Here is a 16,447-nt window from a genome sequence, read left to right on the forward strand (position 1 = left end):
TGTGAGCAGCGAATACAGTAGACTAGATTCTTGCAAGTGCAGGTGAAGTGTTGCTTTACCTGGAAGGTATGTTTGGGCCCTTGGATACTGGGGAGGGAGGAGGTAAATGCATAGGTGTTGCACCTTCGCAGGTAACAGGGGAAGGTGCCTTAGGGCTATGGGGAGGTGTTGGGGGTGAAGGAAGTATGGACCAGGGTGTCCCGGAGGGAACGGTCCCTGGTGGTGGCATCTTGCTGGAGGTGGCGGAAATGGCGTCGGATGATCTTCTGGATGTGGATGCTGGTGGGATAGTAGGTGAGGATAAGGGGAACCCTATCACTGTTGCGGGAGGGAAGAGAAGGGGTGAGGGCAGAAGTGCGGGAGATGGGTCGGACCTGATTGAGGGCCCTGTCGACAATGGAGCTGGGAAATCCTCGGTTGAGGAAGAATGTGGACATTTCGGAGGCTCCTTGTCGAAGTTGGCCTCATCTGAACATATGCGACGGAGACCAAGGAACTGAGAGAATGGGATGGAGTCTTTACAGGAAGTGGGGTGTGAGGATGTTTAGTCCAGGTAGCTGTGGGAGTCAGTGGCCAGTCCTCTGAAATGTCCACATTGACCCTCAATTGGGTCCGACCCATCTCCCGCACTTCTACCCTCACCCCTTCTCTTCCCTCCAACAACAGTGATAGGGTTCCCCTTATCCTCACCTACCATCCCACCAGCATCCGCATCCGAAGATCATCAGATGCCATTTCCGCCACCTCCAGCAAGATGCCACCACCAGTCACATATTCCCCTCCCCTCCCCTCCCTTGTCCGCCTTCCGCAGGGACCATTCCCTCTGGGTCACCCTGGTCCATACTTCCTTCACCCCCAACACCTCCCCACAGCCCTACAGCACCTTCCCCTGTAACCGGCGAAGGTGCAACACCTATGCATTTACCTCCTCCCTCCCCAGTATCCAAGGGCCCAAACATACCTTCCAGGTGAAGCAACACTTCACCTGCACTTGCAAGAATCTAGTCTACTGCATTTGCTGCTCACAATATGGTCTCTTCTACATAGGGGAAACGAAGCGTAGACTTGGCGACCGCTTCGCAGGACATCTACGTTCTGCTCGCAAAAAAGACCCTCCACTACCTGTTGCCTGCCACTTCAATGCACCACCTTGCTCCCTGGCCAACATCTGTCTCTGGCTTGCTCCAGTGTTCCAGTGAAGCCCAACGCAAGCTGGAGGAACAACAACTCATTTTCCGCTTAGGGACCCTACAGCCCTCCGAACTCAATATTGAGTTCAATAATTTTAGGGCTTAAACTTTCCCATGTCCCAGCCCCCCACCCCACACACCAGGCCTTGTTACCACATAGCCTGCCACTACACACCCGCTGTTGTTAGTTACTAACAGTCCCCACTAACAACTATTCACCCTCCCAGCCTGATCGTTAGCAACTTCTTTGTCTGTCCGACTGTCTTTCTCTCCCTTTGGGCTCTATCCTATCGTTTACTCCCTACCCCACCCACCTCCCTATTTTCTGCATATAAACTGACGTTTTCCCAGCCACCATCAGTTCTGAGGAAGGGTCACCAGACCCGAAACGTTAACTCTGTTTTGTCCTCCACAGATGCTGCTAGACCTGCTGAGCTTTTCCAGCAACTTTGTTTTTGTTCCTGATTTACAGCATCCGCAGTTCTTTTGATTTTTATGTTTTTTATATTGCTAGATTATTCAAATTATTTATCATTTAAGGTAAAAGCTTTATCCTACTATCATTTTAACTTTTAATTAAATTGCTTCCAGTTTTATTAGCCTGATTTAAATCTTGAATGATGGACAAAATGTAAATCCTGTGATATGCTTCATTGAAGGATGTTTCAAATTAAAGTTTCAAAAACCTACTTCCTGTGTTGAATACAGTAACTTGTATTTATATAATGTCTTTAATATAATAACATGTCCCAAGGAGCATTATAATGCAAAATTTGACAATGAATCATTGAAAAAGGTAATAGGACAGATTATTAAAACCTTAGTCAAAGAGATAAGTTTTAAAAAGCCTCTTACAGGAAGCTGAAAGAGAAAGTGGTTCAGGGGAAGGGAATTCGCAAGCCAGAACTTAGACAGTTGAGGGTGTGGCCTCCAACAGTGAAACATTTCAAAAAAGATATGGTTAAGAGGCTTTAATTAGATTGCTGCAAATACCCTGGGAGGTTCTGGGGTCGGTGAAGATGTCAAGATCATGCCAGGGTTTGAAACTAAAGATGACTTTTAAAATTGGGGTTTTGCTTAACCAAGTGTCAGTGTAATGGCTGATCAGGACTTTGTAAGATTTTGGGGCTCACTTTTTAAACTTTTCTCCCCTACAATTATAGGTTATGTTTGAAAGAGCCAATCTAAAAGTTTACTTGACCTAATTAGTTACAAGACCTGTACCAAGTACTAATATTTTGCAAGCAAATTTTCAAAGGAAGTAATACTTAATAAAAACAGTGGTTTTTCCAGTCGATCCAGATTGGTATGCCAATTCATGACACTGGTTGACTGAGCAAGGGCTTTCTGTTCTGTTGACTGATGTTCTCTTTCCATCTTTCTTTCCTTTTTGTGCATCGAACCACTAAGAGCCACCGCGTATTAAGGCTTGCTAGCCATACAACCTTTTGCACAATCAGAGACCTCCTGGACTGAGTAGTGTATTTGTGCATGTACAATTTTTGGATTGGCTAGTTTGTGTCTGCCCAATCTCAGATTGGTTTCTTTAAAAGTAATGGTCATCTTGCTGATATCATTTCCTACTATCGCGAATCATTCTTGGACCTTCTGATGACTGACTTTGTAAGATCATTCCTTTTGTAACAGTTGTGTTAGCTTACCAACTCTTTTAAATTGTTACCAAGAAAAGATGACACCAGTGAGATCATGATTTCACCCCCTCCGCTCCCCCCCCACCCCGCCACCAGATCCCCCAGGGACAGCACAGTGGCTCAGTGGTTAGCACTGCTGCTTCATTGCACCAGGGATCTGGGTTCAATTCCAGCCTCGGGAGATGTCGATGTGGAGTTTGCACATTCTACCATGTATCCGTGTGAGTTTCCTCAGAATGCTGTAGTTTCCTCCCACATCGAAACATGTGCAGGTTAGGTGGATTGGCTATGGGGAATGCAGGGTTACAAGAGTTGTGGGTGTGAGTCTCGGTGGGTTGGTGTGGACTTGATGGGGTGAATGCCCTGTTTCCACACTGCAGGGCTTCTATGCTTAAAGTGTGTCATGTTCCCTCCTGTGAATAACTATCATCCCAAATTATACATCTAAAACGGACAAAACAACTACAAGACTACAGATGTCATTACAGAATCCAATTACAAAGTATGTGTATAGATATACACATGCACACACAGACACCAATTGATTACATACTTTAAATTGGTTTAGTCTTGAAACTTAAACCCTGTCTTTGAGTAAAATTCTTTCACCTCAAAACATTCTCACCTGAGCCTTGATTTGGATTAGCCTGAGAAGGCTCTTTTGACATGATGGTAGTGTCCCTGCTTCTGGAACAAGAGGCCCAGGTTCAAGTCGTACTTGTTACAGAGGTGTGCAAGAACATCTCTGAATAGGTTGTTTAACAATATGTATACTTGCCTAAGCAATAAAACCATAAGCAAATGATCTGCTTTTGACTTAGGCCAATTGGCTTTGTTACAGAAAATGTTTCGTAACTAAAAATTAAAAATAATTTAATTAGTCATCTGCTTAAATCAAAATTATTAATGATTGAAAAATAAATCGATCCTATAAGTTGATGCAAGTAAGGGGATGGGCTGCACTGTTTTAGAATTCCTTCAGTTTATTGACAACTGAATGAGAGAGGATGGCCAGGAATGTATTGTTATAGTCAGGGGAAAAGGTAGTTAAGACATGGATGAAGATTACCATGGTGTTTGGCTGGGTCACTGTTGAGTTGAATGATATTAGAGGTGTGCAGATACGTGGTCAGGGTTTCATCTCAGCCAAATATGATACCAAATTTGCCAACAGTCTCACTTACCAATGGACAGGGATAGCTTGGAGTCAGTAGCTAGGGAACAGGTTGTAGCGAATATCATGTATATTCATGGATACGTTACTAATAAGTTAAAATGTGACGGAGTGATATTGGAAAGACACTGTACCATTAACTATGTTGTTTGGGGACAGGTTTAAAAATGATGACACATTCATGTAAGATGTCATTTGTGATGCATGCAACAATCTATTTTGCACCCATTTGTAAAATGAAACCTATCAATGTCATGTGCTCCAATACAATAAGTAGATTTATTAAATTTTAGGCTTCATAAATGAGAAATATTTACTACATTATTTGATTTTTAACTATTGAAAAGGCATTCTTTTAGAAATAAATTTTGATAAATTTATGCTTTAGTGATTTATTATTTTAATACACTTCCTGCAAGTTTGATTTGATATTCCCTCTGTGTAATGAACCTTGTTCATAGATAAGGTTTTTCATTTTTTACGTACTGACAACAATACATGATCATTACTTCATGTACCGTAGGTACATTGGAATTGCTGGACTGGGAAAAAGCCAAGGGCCATCCATTTTGTTTTGTATTATCCTGACAGTTGTTACAGAAGTGTTGGCTAATCGTGGCAACCAAATTTTACCAGAGAGCCTTCAATTGAAAGTGATATAAAGTAAGTAATCCTCAGCTGTGGAAGATTTCAGGATGCATGTCCAAAAGTTATCTGTTGTCCAATTATCCCCGAACTTGTTATACAGCACAAAAAATATCTGCACCACAGTTAATGATTATTTTATTTGAAATTGTAAATGTCTCCCTGTCCTCTGTTGTATACCCCCTCCTTTTCAAAATCATCCTTCCCCTTAAAAACTTAGTGATCTCCTTCTCTCCTGCAAAATAACACCCTATCTTCAATTTTAGATTTAGCTTCAAATCCTTGAACATATAGTACTCCATGAGGTAACTAATATATAACATACTCTAGGTTAATGACATGTTGGATGGATAAATCTTGGATTAGCCTGGAATTTGCTATTTTAGGTGAACTTCAAATCCTTGTAATATTTCTGTAAGATGTTGAATGAAAAAACACAATATTGTTGGCTCTGAAATAAATTGTAAATCTTACAGTAAAAATAAAAGTACATTCCGTAATTCAGTTTTAATCAACTTTCTAGTTATGCCTAAAACTAATTGTACAATGTGCTATAATGTACACATATATAACTACATTTTTGTAGCAGAAGGAAATCAAGGGATACTTTCTATCAGTTTGTGGATTTTCTTTGAATTTATTCCAGTGTCACTATCTAACCATATGCTTTTGATTGAGAACTTCAATGCAGGTGTAGACTTCACTGTGACAACTTACCAATGCTGGTCTGCTTCAGAAAGCTGAGCTTGTTGTGTAGTCATTGAAATTGCTGGAATTTGGGACTTCAAAATTGTTTGTTTTATTGAGTGAGCTATGATAGAACAACTGTAATATCCATTTCTCTGTAATGATGGGGCGTAAAGTTAATGACCTCAATGATGGAGCAGGAGATGGCTAATCAGTCACTTGAGCTTATTCTTTAAAAACCAAAAGAACTGCGGATGCTGTATATCAGGAACAAAAACAAAGTTGCTGGAAAAGCTCAGCAGGTCTGGCAGCATCTGTGAAGGGAAAAAAAGAGTTAACATTTCGGGTCCGGTGACCCTTCCGCAGAACTGTGTGTGTTGAGCTTATTCTTTGTTGGTTCCTTGGTTTCATAACATTTAATATCCTTGCTTAACAAAACTCCTCCCTTGCCCATCAAGTTTTTTGGTTTGAAATTTTCATTTTCTCTAACCTGAACTATGATGTATGGAAAACGTTTCAAATTTCCACAACCATTTGTGTGAAGAGCATCACTCCTAAATGGTCTAACTCTAATTTTAAACTTTTACATGCTAGTTCTGAACTCTTCCCAATTGAAGTAGTTTGTATTTATATAACCTGTCAAGTTATTTGATTACCTTGAACACCTCAATTCTGTGAGCTAATATTCTTCCTTGTTCAAAGGAATACAAATTACATTAATGCAACATATCCTCTTGGTTTAACTCTTTTAGGTTCACCACAATGATATTGGGATTATGCTGCACTCTCTTCAAGGCTAAAATCGTTATTGTGATGTAGTGCCCAGAATAGAATTGATACTACAGTTGGGGTCTGACAAGAGCTGTTTGCAGTTGTAACATGACTCCAGCTTTTCTTTAGCTCCAGTGAGATGATAAAAGTCAATACTTCAAGAGCCCTTTTTTTTGTAGTTCATGTCCATTTCCACTAGCTTTTAGTGATTTTTGTACTGTGACCTTTGAAGTGTTTTCTTTGTCTATAATTTCTATCTTCCTACTGTAGAGTCATACAGCATGGAAGCAGACCCTTCGGTCCAGCCAGACCATGCTGAACATAATCCCAAACTGAAGTAGTTCCACTTGCCTGCTCCAGGCCCATATCCCTCCAAACCCTTCCTATTCATGTAATTATCCAAATGTCTTTTAAACATTGTAATTGTACCCACATCTGCAGAAAGTTTCTTCCACATGTGAACCACCCTCTGTGTTTAAAAAATAAAAATTGCCCTTCATGTCTTTTTTAAATCTCTCCCTCTCACCTTTCAAAATATGCCCCCCTATTCTTGAAATCCACCATTCTAGGGAAAGGACAGTTACTATTAACTCTATCTGTACCTCTCATTATTTTATAAACTTCTATCAGGTCACCTCTCAACCTCCTACGCTCCAGTGAAAACAGTCCCAGTCTGTGCAGCCTTTCTTTACAAAAAACCTTCCACACCTAGCAACATTCTGGTAAATCTCTTCTGAACCCCCGTCCAGTTTAATAATGTCCTTCCTATAACTGGGTGACCAGAACTGGATACAATATTCCAGAAGATGCCTCACCAATTTCCTGTACAACCTCAACATGACTTCCCAACTCCTATACTGAAATGACTGAGCGATGAAGCCAAGCATGCCAAACGCCATTTTAACCACCCTGTCTATATGTGACGCAAACTTCAAAGAATTATGTATCTGCATCCCTAGGTCCCTGTGTTCTACCATTAAATGTATAAGCCGAATCCTTGTTTGCTGCACCAAAATGCAATACCTCACGTTTATCCAGATTGAACTCCATCTGTCATTTTTCAGCCCATTGACCCATTTGATCAAGATCTCTTTGTAATCTTAGAAAACCTTCTTCACTGTCAACTATGCCACCAATTTTGGTGTTGTCCACAAACTTACTAGTCATGCCTTCTATATTACCATCCAAATCATTTATACCAGTTAGAGTAATCTAAAATATCTTAGTTAAGTCCAAAGCGGATGAACTTGCACTTTTCCACACTAAACTCTCCTCAGCCACAGTTTACCAATAACTAATCTATCAATGCCTCTTTGCAACTTACTGCTCCCATCCATATTTACTGTGTCAACACAAGGTACCATAGGTGCTTTCTCTGAAAAGTGCTGAATACCAAAGTCAGATGATCTGTCCAGGGTAAAACTATTGCAGCAAGTGAGGTAATACATAGAGGCAGAGACATACTAAGTCACTGACTATACAAACTTTGAAATTAACAAAGAATCATTTTACAGTGATTCAAGTACTCCAGCAGTAATATATTACATGCAGTCCTTTATGTAACAATGCTTTAGCTTGAAAATGTTCAAGAGCTTCAATATTTTTAAAGAAGGGATAAACTGCTGTCATACAGGAGTAGATTACTGAAGGGTTGATCAAAACTAGGTTTTAATGAAACTTAAAAATAAGATGAGAGAAAGCAATCAATGAAGTTTTAGAAAGCTTATGTTTGATGGTTTTGCTATTGATGGTGGTGGGTGTGGTGACTAGAGGAGGAAAGGGTTGGAAAACTGAAGAACAGATGTTTAAGTAAGATTGGGAGAGACTGCAGAGATACAGTCTGTTCAAACCATTAAAGAACTTTACACTAAAACAATAATTTTGAATTCAGTGAATTAGGGAAAATTTAAGCAAAAAATCAGTGAGTAGAAGAGTTCAGAGCAATGACATTTCAGCATGGTTGTGTTTATGTAAACTAGATCTCAAATTTGTTAAGGAGATTTAAAAATTCTACTTTTGAAGTTTTGAAGATTTTTTTTCCCACTTGAGGCAGGTGCACAATGTGGTAGAGACATGTTGGTAATGGATAGAATGTGCACTGTGAAGTAGTACAGACCATAGTTTCTTGGGATATCAACTGCTTCAGCATAAACAAGGGCATAGCAAATGTGGTCTAAGCAATATTAACTAATATTCAGGGCATCAAGAGGATGGATTTTGTTCGTCTCGTGTTTTGTTGAAAAACATTTTGGTTCACACAAAATTTAGTATCAGATCGATAGTCTGACAAAAGAAATGTTGATAGAATTGAAGATAGTGTTAGATAAAGCTAAGTATCTTCTGTAAATGTGTGAAAACTGATCTCATGCTACTATGCCATTTCTTCAATGGAAATCACGTAAATGATGAAAATTGAGATCCAACCATTAAAACTTGGGATATTAAAAAGGACATATTGGCTGAATGGGGAACAGGAGGAGAAATCATTGCTGGACATAGGTTCAATACATTTAGCTTGGTGGAAATGAAACCAAGGTAAGTAGTCCAGTATTGCGAAGTGATCCACTATCCTAACACTGATTATCCCAACCTTTATTCGTTGGGTAAGGATTTCCCATTGTATGCAAATGTTCTATCAATATGCACACTTTCTATCTCTCCAAATCTTACAATAAATAACATTACAGCTAAGATTTCTTTCAGACCTTATTAAAACCTAGATATCTGTTGATATGCTGATCCAAACTGTGGTACACTGCATCATTTTGATGAATAATCAAGTGTGAGTATCTGTCACTGCTGTTAAACTGATTATAATTGTGGAAACATCCCAGGAATTTTTTCATTCTACTGCCCATATATTGCTGACACAGTTCAATGTTGGAATGTTAAGTTTCTAAAGAAAAACATTCTCACAGTATAAGAACAAATGTATTTTCCATTACTGTAGAAAAGACAATAATTTGACACACAAGCACATTTGAACAAACAGAGATTCTAACTCTTTAGTTAACATCTATGTTCACTTAGGCGGCATTACTTATTTGTTATAGCCACTGGGACACATTTTCTTGTATCATTTAAAAAATGGACCCTGTACCATTTGGTGTTCTGTGTTGCATTGATGCTTTCTGCAAGTGACATTTTCATGAACTCAGCAGCACAGGAATTCATCTGTGCCATGACATACTTACCCTCCACTAATCACTATAACTATCAAGCCACTTCTAAAAATGTAACCAGTTTTCTTTTCTTCTAAGGAAATTATTGACACATCAACTGTTTTTACAAAGATTCTGACCAATATATGTTTATAGGGAGGGGATGACAAAAAAAAATCTCAATTCGTTTGGGACTTGCAGTTCTTCTGCTTTTGTTTATTAATTCACATGTCAAATTAAACTTAGGTTTAAATGGAATCTTTACAACAGTAGTACAAGCAGAAAATACTGAAAATATTCAACAGGTCAGACAGTGTATATGGAAAGATAAGTGTCCATCATCTTCCAGCAAAACAGAAGTTAGAAATGTATTAGATTTTGAACAAATAAAAAATTGAAAGGGGAAAAGAGAACAAAATGGAAAATTTGTCATAGGGTATGTAAATAGTTCAGTCATTTGTAGCTTTTTTTATCAGTCTTTCCAGTCTATAAATAATTTGTCAACTGTGAAGTAGAATCTGTAGTTTTGGTCAGTCAAGACCAAATCCATAAGCCTATAAAACATAGGAGCAGAAGAACACCATTTGGTCCATTGTGACTGCTCTGCCATTGAATAACATCATGGCTGACCCAAATCCTCAGTTTCTCTTTGTTACCTTCTCCATATAACCCTTGATTCCCTTAATGATTAATTAACTTCAAGGCTAAGATTTTTAATGACACAGCCTGTACAGCCCTCTGTGGTAAATTATTCCACAGAATAACTACACTCTGAAAGAAGCAATTCCTCCTCATCTCTGTCTTAACTGGGTGACCCCTTCCTCTCAGATTATGACCTCTGGTTCTAGACTTTCCCACAGGGGTAACATCTCTGCTTTACCTTGTCAAGCCACCTGACAACCTTATATGTTTCATTAAGGTTGACTCTCGTTCTACTCAACTCCAATGAGTGCAACACCAATCTACACATTTCTTCATAAGAAAATCCCTCCATAACTGGACTTAACATAGCAAAGCTTCTCTGGACTGCCTCCAATGCAAAAATCTTTGCTTAGATTAGGGGACTAAAACTGTTCATGGTATTCTAGGAATGGACTAATTGGTGCCTTGTATAATTTTAGGAAGACTTCCCTCTCTTTGTACTCCATTCCCTTTGAATTACATGCAAACATTCCATTTGCCTTCCATATTACCTATTGAACTTGTAAGTTGATATGTTGTGATTTCTGAACAATAACTTCCAAATCTCTTTGGGCTGCAGCTTTCTGCAGTCTTTCTCCATTTAAATAATATTCAGCTCCTCTCTTCCAAAGTGTAGAACATCACATTTCCCACATTTAAATTGCAAGTGCCAAGTTTTTGAGGAAGCAGAGTTAATGTTTTGAGTCTAGTGACCTTTCCTCTGTTCTGAAACAGAAACGTGAAACAGTCAACTTGAAACATTAACTCTGGTCTCTCTCCACAGATGCTGCCAGATCTATTGAGTTTCTCCAGCAATTTCTGTTTTCGTTTGAATTCCAGCATCCACAGCTTTTTGTTTTATGTTATGTAAAGTTTTTGACACTGACTTAACCTGTTTATTTCCCTCTGTAGACTCTTCATGTCATCCTCACCACTTATTTTTCCACCTATTTTTGTGTCATCCACAAACTTATCACAAGTGCATTCACTTCTGTCATCCTAGTCATTAATATATGTTATAAATAATAACGGCCTCTGAAGTGGTCTCTGAGGCACTCCACTAATTACAGGTTACTATCCTGAATATGTATCCCTTATCCCAACTCTCTATCTTCTAATATTCTGCTAATTCTCTGTATACTACTTCCAACACCTTCAGTTCTTGTTGAGTAGCTTTATGTGTGATACCTTACCAAATGTCTTTTAGAAATCCAAATATATTACATCTGTTGGTTCCCTTTTATCCTGTCTGGAATCTCCTCAAAGAATTCTAATGAATTTGTCAGGCATGATTTCCCCTTCATGAATCTCTGTTGATTATGTTTAGTTATATTATATCGAAAAAAATACTCTGCTATTACAAACCTCATACTATCATCTAACATTTTTGCAAAGACTAAGGTCAAACGAAAACAAGACAGTTTATTTTTTAGAAAGCCCTTTTAAAAAAAAAAAAGGCATTTTGATATCTTTCATCCCTGGTTTGCTTTGATGTTTAATTTAAAACATGTAACAAGCCTATGTATATTAGCTTGCATGGTGACTTTGAGCTTGAATTTGTTTCAGGCATTGGTCATTGTGGGATCACACATTGTATTTGCATTCATAGAGTTAAAGGATTTCAATAATTCTTAGATATATCAGTTGGGATATTTGGGATGGTAGTTAATTACTAGGAGATGACACCAAACATTTGGAAAACACAAACTTTTTAAAGGATGGTCCCAACATCTGTGGTTAATTAAGATGAAATGGAAAGCATAAAACTTAAGGAAAAGGCATTTAACTTACAATGAAGGTGGCAGGTCAGATGATTGGTCAGAATATAAAGAAAAGAAGAAAATGTTTAGAAGATTAGTCAGAAGGAAGAAATTTGAATATGAGAGGAAACTAACTAGAAATATAAAAATGAAAAGCAAGATTTTTGAGTACTTAAAAAGGCAAAAAAAAATTGAGTAAACCGAGTGTCACTGCTGGGGAGATTTGCTACTGCTACTCAGGAGCATTTTAACTAGTAAGAGAGGGGTGGGTCGCAAAGAGATAGTGAGAAAAGAAGCACGTCTAAGGCTGGTATGGTTGAGAAGAGGAGCAAGTCAAATAGTCAAGTTAGGCAAGAGCAAGGCAGAGAATGAGGTAAGTCTGATAAATGCATTTTAATTTATTTCAATGCAAGATGCCTGACTGGTAAGACAAATGAACTCAAACCATGGTTGGGAACATGGGACTTGGATATCATAGCTATTACAGAAGCATGGCTCAGGAAAGGGCAGGACTGGCAACTTAATGTTACAAGATATAGATGCTACATGAAAGCTAGAAAGTCGGGGTGGGGGGGGGGGGAGCGGGGCAGTGGGAAAAGAGAGGTGGAATAGTGTTTCTCGTTACGGATAACATTACAGCTGTACTTAGGGAGGATATTCCTGGGAGTACGTCCAGGGCAGTTATTTGGGAAATAAGTAAAGGATGGTCACCTTATTGGGATTGTACATAGGCCCTCCAATACTCAGTGAGAAACTGAGAAGCAAATTTGTAAGGAGAACTCAAAATATCTGTAAGAATGATAGGGTTGTAATGATAGGGGGGGTTTTAACTTTCCAAACATAGACTGGGCCTGCCAAAGTATTAAGGGCTTGGATGGAGAGGAATTTTTAAGTGTGTACAGGAAGATTTTCTCACTCAGTATGTGGATGAATCTACTAGAGAAGGAGCAAAACTTGACATCTTAGGAAATAGGGCTGGCCAAGTGATTGAGGAGGTACACTGTTGGGCCAGTGATCATAATTCTACTAGTTTTAATGATGTAGAGGTACCAGTGTTGGACTGGGGTGGAAAAAGTCAGAAGTCACATGACACCAGGTTATAGTCCAACAGGGTTACATAAAATCACAAGCTTTTGGACCACTGCTCTTTCACGTCACCTGACGAAGAAGTAGTGCTCCAAAAGCTTGTGATTTCAAATGAACTTTTGAATCGTAATCTGGTATTGTGTGATTTCTGATTTTCTATTAGTTTTAAAATATTTATAGAAAAGGATAGACCTGATCTAAAAGTTAAAGTTTTATATTGGAGTAATTTTGACAGCCTTAGGCAAGAACTTTCAAAAGTTGATTGGGAGAGACTATTTGCAGGTAAAGGGATGGTTGGAAAGTGGGAGGCCTTCAAAAATGAGAAAACTAGTGTCCAGAGGTAATAGAAATAGTAGGACCTGCCGATGCTGGAGAATCTGAGATAACACGGTGTAGAGCTGGATGAACACAGCAGGCCAAGCAGCATCCAGAGGCAATAGTTCCTGTTAGTATGAAGGGCAAGGCTGATAGGTGTAGGGAATGCTGAATGACTAGAGAAATGGAGACCCTGATCAGGAAAAAGGAGGCATATGGCAGGTATTGACTGCTGGAATCGAGTGAATCCCTTGTGGTTTGAATCCACCCAGGATCATAGGTATCTCCATGATGTTCAACGTTCCATGGACAGCTGCTCTCGCCACATCCTGAGATCCACACTCTGTGCCATCTGGTGTCACATGCACACACTTGATCTCTCTCCAACAGTATCGCATCACACTGGCTCAGGGCTATATCGCTCCATAGTTCCACCATCCTATGGCTTATTTGCCTTGCTAGCCAGAAACATTTTCTTTTTCTCTCAGGCATCAAGGGTCACAAAATGCAACAACCCATGACCCTCTGGAACCTTCCCCTCCCCTTCTCTCTGACTCCATCCCCTCCCCAAATCCAACCTCCTCTCAGGTATTCACCATCCCTCCTAACCTTGTGCTCTCCAATGCTGAATATTCTATACTCCACAAAGGTCTCAGCTTTATCCCTCTGTGTTCCCACCTTAATGAATTTCAGGCACGGCATGACGTCAAAGCCGTCTTCGCCTCTGTGCCCATTTCTTTGGACAAGAGTCCTCTCCCCGTCCCGCAGACCCCTTCGCCCAGTTCCAACACTCTTCCTCCACCTGGACCCTGCCCTCCAGCCTTTTACCTACACTTGATCTGTTCATTGAGAACTGTTGATGTGACATTGGTTGCCTCAATTTCTCTGCATCCCTCACCCAATCCAACCTATCTCCCTCCAAAATGACTGCACTCTGTGCACTTAGATCCAACTCTGACTTTGTTATTAAGCCTGCCAATAAGGGTGGTGCTGTTGTAGTCTGAAGTATTGACCTCTACATTGCAGAGGCTGAGTGTCCTATCTTCCCCTGGATCATGACCCCACCATGGAATATCAGGCCACTGTATCAACTATGGTAACTGACCTCATGTCATCTGTGATTTCACTCCCACTTGCCCCCCACCCCCCTCCCTAACCCACATACCCCACCAACTACCTCCAAGCTGATAGTCCCCCAGTCCCACACAGCTCGTTTCTACCTCCTTTCAAAAATCCATTAACAGGACTGCCCAGGCAGACCCATTATTTCAGCTTGCTCCTGTCTCATACAACTGGGTTCTGAGGAAGGGTCACCAAACATGAAACATTAACTATGATTTTTTCTTCACAGCTGCTGCCAGACCTGCTGAGCTTTTCCAGCTTTTCTGTTTTTGCTCCCTTGAGGAGTACAACGGCAGGAGTATACTGGAGAGAAATCAGGACAGTAAAAAGCGGGGACATGAGATAGCTTTGGCAAATAGGATTAAGGAGAATCCAAAGATATCCTACAAATACATTAAGAACAAAAAAGTACCTTGGGACAGAATAGTGCCCCTTAAAGATCAAGAAGGTGGTCCACATGTGTGATCAGAGGAGAAGATTGAGATACTAAATGACTATTTTGCATGAGTATTTACTGTGGAGAAGGATATGGAAGCTAGAGAACTTGGGGAAAATAAACAGTGATATCTTGAAAAGTTTCCATAATACAGAAGAGGAGATGCTGGATGTCTTAAAATGCAGAAAGGTGTACCAACAAAATCAATCGGAGTAAAATCAGAGGAGCAGGAAAGCTGACGTTTCGGGCCTAGACCCTTCTTCAGACCTTTCTCAGATGCTGTTTGGCCTGCTGTGTTCATCCAGCTCTGCATCTTATTATCTCAGATTCTCCGGCATCTGCAGTTCCTACTATCGCTAAATCAATTGGAGTGTTCCCCAACCGTAAACCTTGGATGAACCAGGAAATCCACTCCCTACTGAGGACCAGATATGTAGCATTCAAGTTGGGTGACCTGGACCAGTACAGAAAATCCAGATATGAACTCCACAATGCCATCAGGGAGGCCAAGAGGCAGGACTGGACTAAGTTAGAGTCCAGACCTACCAAACAAACTCCCATCATCTATGGCAAGGCCTAAGTGACATTATAGGATACAAAGTGAAATAGTGTAAGATAGCAGACAAAGACACATCTCTCCCTGACACAATCAATGCTGTCTACACTCGGTTTGAGCAGAATACCACCGGTGTGGCAATGCCTGCTCCGATAGCCCCGGTCACACCTTATCCCTCTGTCACTGCTTCAGAAGTCAGATCGGTCTTCCTGGGAGTTGACCCAAGGAAAGCGATGAGCCCGAACGCTGTCCCCAGCCAAGTACTCAGATCCTGTGTAGACCAACTGGTGGAGATATTTACTGACGTCTTCAACCTCTCCCTCCTACAAGCTGAAGTCCCTACCTGCTTCAAGAAGACCACTACCATCCCCATACCCAAGAAAACAAATGCAGTGTACCTTAATGACTACCACCCAATAGCTCTGACTTCAATAATCATGAAGTGCTTCGAGAAGCTGGTCATGACCTGCATCAACTCCAGTCCCCCAGCCTGCCTTGGTCCCCTACGATTTGCCCACTGACATAACAGATCCACAGAGGATGCCATATCCCTAGACCTGCACTCATCCCTGAAACATCTGGACAACAAAGACACCTATGTCAGACTCCTGCTTGTTGACTACAGCTCTGCCTTCAACACCATTATCCCCTCCAGACTGTTCTCAAAACTGTGTGACCTTGGTCTCGGCTCCGCTCTCTGCAACTGGATCCTCAGCTTTCTGACCCATAGGCCGCAATCAGTGAGGATAGGTAACTGCACCTCCTCCACAATAACACTCAACACTGGAGCCCCCCAAGGATGCGTCTTCAGCCCCCTATTGTACTCCCTATACACCTACGACTGTGTTGCCAAGTTTGCTGATGACACCACCGTAATGGGACTGATTTCTAACAATGACGAGTCAAAATACAGAAAGGAGATGTAGGGCTTGGTGACGTGGTGCAATGAAAATGATCTGTCTCTTAACATTGACAAAACTAAAGAATTGATCATCGACTTCAGAAAGAAAGGAGGAGAACACGTCGCCATTTAAAAAAATGGAACTGAGGTTGAGAGATTGAAGAGCATCAAGTTCCTCGGAGTAACGACAGCCTGTCCTGGACTTCCCACTGTCATGCGACGGTCAACAAGGCACAACAACACCTCTTCCTCAGGTGGCTCAGGAAATTTGACATATCACCAACTTCTTCAGATGCACCATTAAAAGTAT

The sequence above is a fragment of the Rhincodon typus genome, chromosome 12, assembly GCF_021869965.1.
Source record: "Rhincodon typus isolate 14 chromosome 12, sRhiTyp1.1, whole genome shotgun sequence".
Lineage (NCBI taxonomy): Eukaryota > Metazoa > Chordata > Chondrichthyes > Orectolobiformes > Rhincodontidae > Rhincodon > Rhincodon typus.